Raw genomic sequence first — 6898 nt, 5'->3', positions numbered from 1 at the left:
ACTCCCTATAGCAATGAAATCACCAATCTAGATCCTCCCTCAAAAAAATTTTGACTTTGGACACACTTTCTTTTTCTTGTAAAATGAGAAAAACTGGTCTAGATACCATGGTAGGTCCCTTTCAACGAGAATAGTCTATGATCCCATCATTTACTAAGCTAAATGTTGTCTTCATCACATGTATTACTTATAGATGTTCTCCATCTTCACACACACACACACACACACAAAATGCTTTGACACTAGTCTGTCATTGATAACAGGAAATTAGAATAGAAATATCCCTCTGTAAACATGAAAATGTTTGGCCACTTAAAAATAATATGAAATCTCCTCCTCATATAAGGTTCCTGGGCATATGCTCCATTTGCAAACTAAAAATCCAGAAATGCTTTCAGGGAGGGCTTAACTTCTAGTTTTGTACATATGTACAAAGGACTGGAGACATATTTAAGTCTTTTACCTTTAATGTACAAGCGGACTAAACTAAGAATCTCCTCCCTTCCACTTTCAACTTTCAAGATCATTCAAGACAACTGTAACCAGATCACTAGATATGAATATTTTAGAAATTATTTAGAATATAACTTTCCTGGAATGAGGATTGTAATGACCAGTATAGGGAGGATTCTGGCAACATGATGGAGTAGGTTAGTGAATTTTAAGTTCTTCACTTTTCCCCCACAAATAGGTCAAATTTGTGCCTCAAGGCGAATATAGACTGGTGAAAAATCAAAAAGACTTGGGCTAAAACAGGGGTCCTCTAGATACAACCCTAAAAGATCTGAAGCCTCGGGCCCAGAATTAACTGGTGTGAGGTGCAAACACCTCCTGGCTAGCTTCAAAGAAATGTCAAGTAGGGACCTCTGGGGACAGTTAGGTTTGGCAGAGCCTCAGCAGAAAGCATAGAAATTTTCATCTCCTGGACTTGTTTGTGGAGTTTTTGTCTGAATCAAGGTAGTCTAAGGGAACCTCAGCTGATTAGAAATGTCAAGCCCAGCTATGCTGCAGAGAAATGACTCTGGGCAAGAAGGAACCAGCACACCTGTGAGTGCAGAGCAGAAAGGCAAACTATCACATATCCTTTTTAAAGATTTAACAACCATCTTTTTCATAAAGTGTTTTGAGATGTTTTCAGCCTCCATTCTCTTCCCTTTTCTGAAAATAAGACAACATTTGTCCTCCAATTTCATGGTACCTTTCTGTTTTTCATGGTCTTTCAAATATCAAGGATAGTGATTTATAAATCACATCTGCCAGTTATTTTATGAACCAAGGAATGACCTTGTTCATCTGGGTCAATTTAGGGCAGTTAAATGGTAGCTTTACTTACCTTGATTGGCAACTCTTTGTTAGTTGTTTTTGTTTTATCATTTCTCAAAGCCATTTTTTCTTTGCAGAGAAAAATAAAGTGATAACTGGACAGTTTTGTCTTCTCCTTATTGTTAGATTTAATCCTCTCTTCCACCTCAAGCAAGGAAAATATCCATTCTTTGATCATTTTTTTCACCAAATAAAACTTTTTAAAAATCTTTTCTTAACTTTTACATCCCTTACCTATCTCCGCTCATTGGAGACATTGAGGGACTTGGCTTATTCTGATTTGTCTTGTATAATGTCTGGCTTTTCTCCTTTTCTCTAATAAAACTTCTCTTTAATACATTGTAACTAAAATATGCCAGCCTACTGGGCTTCTTAGTATATTTTCCCACATTTGAGTTGGACTCCAAGCCATGTGACCTCTACATAAAACAGGCCAGAATCTTTGAAACAAGATTGACACGTAATTAAAAGAGATACACTGCAAGTTAAGTTGTACTGGGGATGATAATGAATACTCCAACTGTGATTCTCATTTTAACTGCAAAATAAACTATAAGTATGACTACTATTCCTTTGCCTCAATTATGTTTCTCATTTTAATTGCAATACCACATAACTGTTCTGTTGTTGTATTCCTGTAAATGACTCCATTTATCACAGCATGTTCTGGTCTAAAACATCTGCTACCCTTTCCAATAAATAGTCTCTATAAGTCTTCAGGTGGTCTGTCAATGATCTTGAAAATCAAATCTGTTTTCTAATGGCTCAATCCCTTAGATTCATTTTATAAGTATTCCCTATGAATATTTTATAAATAATACCCTACAAAGAAAATTGATTCTGTCCTTTGTCTGTGCTCCCATGGAAAGCATTAGGGAGAGAACAAAGTTGTGGGTCAGCAAACAGGCACCCAAGCTTTGAGTCTCTTTCCCAATGCTTACCTGAACTCCCCATTAACCTATAGAGAGGCATAGGTTGAATACCTTAGAGATTGCTTTTCTCCCATAGGCTTCAAATGTACTTGCCCTAAGGATCCATATTTCTAGTTCAAAGCTCTGAAGTCAAGGTTAATTTTCAGCTATGGGAACCTCACCATGTTTGTTTACTAAGTGTTTATACATAATGTGTTTGTTCTTCATGATATATTTACCATATATGGTTTTGTTTTATTATGATTTCTATATTTGTCACATCTACCTCTTTGTAAGCTACATGAGAGCATGTATTGTGTGTCTTATCTATGATCTAGCTCAGAGCACAAAAAAGCATAATTACTAAATAAATTTGAGGTAGATTTAAATTCTTTCTGATTATTTATACTGTCTTCACATGGAGACCAGATGACTGCCTCCTACCTAACTCTTTTCTAAGTGATTTCCACAGAATAAGTATTCAAGTCAATAAGATATCTTACACCTCATCTGATATTAACTTAAATTATTTATTATTATTAATCTCAGTTCAATTATATAAATATATTATACATTAATTAAATTTCACATTACTATGTTGATATTACAAAATGGTTATCTCTGTAACAGTATAATCTGACACCCAGGATCTCTTTAGTAAAAGTGATTTACTGAGTTTTAGATTGCATCTCCACCCAAAAATTCTGGAAAAAATCTCGATACTGAAGAGCCCAGTAAATTGGCAAAGAGCTTTCAACATTTGACATAGAAAAATCTCTCCTCTTTTTTAATACATTTGGGGCCACGAGAGAAATTTAGATTTGGGTTCAACTCCTCTTCTCTACCCTTTGGTTTAAATTTCCTTTCTTTATCTTTTCAATCTTTTGTACCTGAGAGCAGAAAGAATGTAATGGAATAACATATCTCTACATTTATACCATATGCTAAACAATATATTGTCCCTGACTTAACTGAGGGATTTGACAATTTAAAAACACTTTCAAATACAAATAGATGGTCCTAGACAAAAGTGTCCTGGAGTCAGATTTAGGATTTTGGGGAGTTCTGTTAAAATTTCAGTATGGATATTTACACCTCAGAAATTGCTACAATCAGGGCTTGATTTATTGTTGTGGTGATTTCTAGACTTAAGAAAGCTAATAATACAGATTATATTTAAATATGTATACATATATTTTCTCCCTCTAGAGAGCCTGGATATTAAACATTTACCAGAATTCTGTATTGTTTTATAAACATTGTTTGGGCCTGATTATTACCAGCATATCTCTATATTGTTCTATAAGCATTACTTGAGCTGAGCAGGAATCTGGTAGGTGGCTCAGGGAATGAAATCATCACCAGACTATAGTCTGATGATGATGATAACTAACATTTAAGGTTTGAAAAGTGTTTTACATCCATTATCACATATGAGCCTGATATATGTCTGAGTGTACACCAGGGCTAATGAAAGATTTTCAGTTTATTAAAAGCATCATCAATCTCTTTTTTAAATTCATGGGTTCCTTTCAACATACTGTAGGCATTTCTAGGATTAAGTATGTATTATTTTACGTGTATGTACTATTTTAGACTTGAACAAACCTAAAGGGCCTTAATACACAGCATAGTTAACTCAGTGAATAAGATTCATGATCCAAAAAGATCTTAATAACCTCTCCCATGGTTCAAATCCTTTCGTCCTCTCTCCTACTACATTTGTCTTACTGCTATCATTTTTCTCTTGAATTTATTCCCAAGCAGCTGATAAAAACATACACAACAGAGGGTTGATCAGAACAATCTCTGATTAATATGAAGTTCTGACCCAAAAGACTCTACTTGATGATATATTTTCTCGTTTTTGTATATGATGTATCCATACACTAGAACGTAAGTCTCTTTAGGACAGAAACTTTCATTTTGTCTTTATATCTTTATTTCCCAGTACAATGCAAGATCATTTCAGATCTACAACTCATATCTTATCAGAATTTTCTGTTCCTGAGGCTCTTCCTGAATTGAGGATGGGGAGTGGGGAGTTCCCCAAAATCTCAAGTTAAGGAAAGTGCCCAAACCAGTCATCTTTTTATTTTGCACCAGCTTCATTCTTTCTGGACTTATCCATTGTACTTCCTTACTGGAAGACTTCCTTCCTCCCCTCTTCAACCTTTCATTTTCCTTTTGTGTTTTATTCCTTTATTAGATTATAAACATCTTAAGGAAGAAACCACTCCTTTGTGCTGGGAAGCATTATCCTTTTTAAGGAAAAAAAAATTTCTGTATGGCACAGTTTATTATCTAGCCTGTTCTTCCCTCTCCAGGAAATTTTAACTCTCCATGTAGTAAAGAAAACTCCACACTTTAGTTCCAGCCCCACAAAGCTTTCTTAATTCTGAGTTAAGAAGAAAAAAATGCAATTCCAAGGAAAACAACTCCTTAGCATCATAGGATCATAGAATTTAGAGAAGGAAAAGGTTCTGAGAGCAGAGGTATTCTGGAGCCAGCTACTACAATACTAATTGTTAAATTTTCAGCATGAGTATTTACACCTCAGAAAGAGAAGAAGAAAAGAGAGAGAATTATCATCCTGAATTCACTCTTGACATGCCCTTCAAGGGCTCTAATTCCTAACTGGTCTAAGGTGATCAGAAGTGACTAAGGGATCTTCTCATTTTGATCAATATACTATTCCTTTTAGGGTTCTTAGATCATTTCTCTCATAGTTGAAGGTGGCTCAATCAAGGACCCCTGGTCCATGTCTTTGTCAGGTCATAACCCTAATTATTTCAAAGGAGGCATTCTTCCAGGAATTGATTTGAGCAAGGGGATAAGACTTCGTTTAGGAATTGATAGTGAAAGAAAGGCTGATTAGTTTCCTCTTTCAAATGAGTCTGAATGCTTTAGACTGCGATAATTTTAAAATGCCTTTTAAAATATTTCTAAAAGCAGAGTTTGGAACTTTGGTTTCTTGAATGTAGGTTTTTTTCCCATCTTTTTCACCCCTAGTCCAATGACCTGTTCATTTTGTTGTTTGTTGATTTGAATTATATCAGCTTCTGTTTGAATATGTACAAGTAATACGGAACTTATTACCTGCTGAGCCAGCTCATTCCATTTTTAGGCTTTCCAACCTTGGTCAGAATTACAACACCAGAAACAAAATGAGCAAATTGTGAGTTTCCATTGTCCAAGATCACCAAAAGACCCAAACCAATCTAAAGGTATAGTGAGCTGATTATTTTTAATCATTATTTTCTTAGCACCACTTCTCTGGGGCACAAATCTTTGTTTAAAATTTGTTATCCATCTACAAGGGCAGCTAAATAAATCAAATCATCTAATTCTAGATCAAGCTATAATTCTGAAAAGTCTGAAAAATGACAGCAATATATCCAACTAATCAAGTAAAGAATATACGATAAAGTTATTTGCTAACCTGAATTGTTCCTGATAGATATTGGTGGTTGACCTATTTTCTTCCAACACAACAGATTTACTGTAAAATATCTAGGATCTTATATTTTGATAAAGTTTCAAAATTCCTAGCCAGAATGTGCTAAGCTTGGTTGTCAGAAAGAATCTTTTAAGGGATTTAATAGCTTGCTAAAACTCAAGCACTCCAACTAAAATGTCTTCTGAAGTAACCACAAAGTTTAGAGGTCACATTAAAAAAATATTGTATTTTAGTATCCAAGAGACAATCATCATCATCATCAAATAATAACTGTATCATTATAATCATGCTACTAAAGATTGTGCTAAAAATAATTTGATAAGAAATAGTTCCTAGAGTCTAAAGGCTTATATTATAAACCCACAGTAGAATATATAGATTCCTGACTATATTATTTTCAAAGTCTATTCTTTCAATATCTGTTTTTGGTTTTTCCATCTCTCTTACTTTTTTTTGATACCCAATGGAAAAATCCCCTCCTCCTTATTCCCTTAGTTTTTATTCCAGATTTCATAAATAGCGGGGGGTGGGGGGGTGGGGGGGTGGGGGGTGGTTGTTTGTTTTTTTGTTTGTTTTTTTTTGGCTGAGGCAACTGGGGTTAAGTGACTTGCCCAGGGTTACACAATTAGGCAATGTTAAGTATCTGAGGTCACATTTGAACTCTGGTCCTCCTGAATTCAGAGTTGGTGTTCTATCTACTGTGTCACCTAGTTGCCCTCATAAGTAGCTTTTTAAAAATGTTAATGTTAAATATCTCAGAATTATGAAGTAAGTTGAAAGGGGAGGGGACGAGAAAATTTTTAAAGTCTTAGCAGTACCTGGGATATGTAGCAAAAAAAAAAAGTTGACCAATTAATCAATAATCATTTATTAAGAAGTTTTTTGAGCAAGACACTGTGCTAAATGATGGAGATTAAAAAAAAATCTAAGTACCAATATTGGTTGAATAAATCAATGAAATTGCCCTATCCCATCCAAAGTAAGTGATAAATATTATGAACTAGCTAGATAATAGGTAGAAATTCAACCTGATTGAATCAAATCATTCAATTCAATTCAACTAAATGTAAAAAGGACCTTTACTTTAAATTTCTCTGAGAAGCCAGCAATCATGTTGTACCAAAAGTGGTTGAATTGGCTGAGGAACCTCAGTTATACCCTCAAAATTGTTTACAAACATCAAGCCAATTCAGGACTGAAAGAA

Source organism: Sminthopsis crassicaudata, chromosome 2, assembly GCF_048593235.1.
Source record: "Sminthopsis crassicaudata isolate SCR6 chromosome 2, ASM4859323v1, whole genome shotgun sequence".
NCBI classification, from domain to species: domain Eukaryota; kingdom Metazoa; phylum Chordata; class Mammalia; order Dasyuromorphia; family Dasyuridae; genus Sminthopsis; species Sminthopsis crassicaudata.
Note: the sequence above shows the minus strand (reverse complement) of the source record.